Here is a 2,117-nt window from a genome sequence, read left to right on the forward strand (position 1 = left end):
CTTGAACCGGCCATCAAACACACTGCTATGAATATACCTAAATTCTTAGCCATAGAGACTCTGAATATTCACTGTAATGTGGCCGAGGGTATGATCACCAAATCAAATAGCATAGGCACTCACAAACAAACTGGCATCATTGCAACATTCAAACCTAATTCCGAATTCATGGAGCCAATCATCTACAATCCATCCCCAACATTATATTTTCCTGTGTGTCATAACAGAATAGATTACATTGAATTGATGGTCACTAATGAAAAAGAAGAATTAGTTGATTTTGCTGGAGCCACAACAACTGCTATCATAGAGATTAACATTTAAATAAAAATACATACAATGGAAAATATTGAGAGTTATGAGCTACAATCATTCCCTCCAAACAGGAGGACATTTGCAAATTTAAATCAACCCAACACAGAAATTGAGATTGATCTTGATGTAGGGGATGGATTTATACACCCTCACAGAGCAGATCTATACATCAAATTTGATGTTGTAAAGCTCGATGGAACAGATTATCCGGCAAATTCAAATATAAGATTGGTGGATAATTTTGTACCGCATCTGTTCTCTGAAATTGAGATCAGAAAACATGGCGTTGTTATAAACAGAATAGATTATCCCGGCATTACCTCCACAGCTTTGGCCACACTAAAATTATCCAAAACCGAGGCTTCATACTACCAAATCGGCGGATTTGAGGCTGGTGATAAGATATTAACCAAGAGCCACACAGTGCTGTTCCCCATGCGCCTGTTGCCGGGATTCTTCTCAGATTACAAAGATATTATGTGGAAGGGCGGTTTAAGAATTACATTTAGAAGAGCTGCAAATGATAATAATACTTTGATGAGGTACAGCACATTAAACCCTACAGGAGAAGCTCTGCCTAATACCTTACCTGATGAAGGCAAATGCATTATTCAGACTATGGAGCTAAGAATCCCTGTTGTTGAATATGAGGCCAGTTATGCTCTTAAATACAAAGCTGATATAATAAAAAATCCACAGGTTCCTCTGCAATTTTATACATATCAATGTGTACAGAAGCCCGCCGCTGGTACTTATTATGAGTTTGATGCCACAAACTCATTCTCCAGCATACAATATGACATGCCGGATTTTGTGGTGGTATTGTTTCAGACTGGAAGACACAACAATCAGGAAAAAAATTCGAGTAAATTTGATAACTGCAACATCAAGAACATATATCTTAAAAATGGCAGAAATGAGGTATTTCCTAGAGAAAATTACAATTTAGACATTTCCAAGGATGATTTCCTCAAATTATATGAGGCTTTTTCGGCTTTCAAGCGTGTCACTACAGGCAATACTGACATGTATTACACACCAGATGAATTCAAAGCACAGAGACCCATGTTTGTAATCAACACCTCAAAAAGAAAACAAGTTGTGGTGAATGACAGGACAAACATTAAAATTATCTGTGAATTCCAGGAGACATTACCAGATGACACCATTTGTAGTGTCATTCTCATAGGTGAAAAATCATATGTTTATGATGTAAGAAATGAGAGAGTCACGGAGCAATTCTAGAAGAATTACATTGTTTTAATATTAGTGAACCTGGTATCCAATTAAACTTAAACCATGTATGTGTGTGGGTAGGTGTGTAGCCTAGTTTTAAGTGTAGCCTCAAGAGGGGCATATTTTTGACAAGTTTATGGACAACAATCTCACAGAAGTGCCTTTTGTAAGTGTGAACAAATCAATCTGAGGGGGGTCATACTTTCTCAGGAAATTCCCGAGGGCATTTTTACAAAAATCTTGGATTAGACAAGATTCCACACTTGAGCAAAAAGCTCATATGGGCATGTTGAGCCTGTTTTAAGTGTAGCCAAATCTGCTTGGGGGGGTTCGTACTTTCTCGCGCTGTCCCTACCACAAATACCACTACTGCGGAATGATAGGAAATCGTCCACGGACGTCCCTAGGCCGGCGGTATTTTTGACGGAATGGGCCTCACTAAAGTGCGACATCGAACCTTCTGCCACGTAGAATGGCGGACTCTCCTGATACCAAATCGCCAGTCCGACACGGTTAACCGCGACGGAGCTAGGGCGCAGGTTTCTCCGCATCTTTACATTTTGCGG

The sequence above is a fragment of the Lepisma saccharinum genome, chromosome 20 (assembly GCF_977018435.1).
Source record: "Lepisma saccharinum chromosome 20, izLepSacc3.1, whole genome shotgun sequence".
Classification (NCBI taxonomy): domain Eukaryota; kingdom Metazoa; phylum Arthropoda; class Insecta; order Zygentoma; family Lepismatidae; genus Lepisma; species Lepisma saccharinum.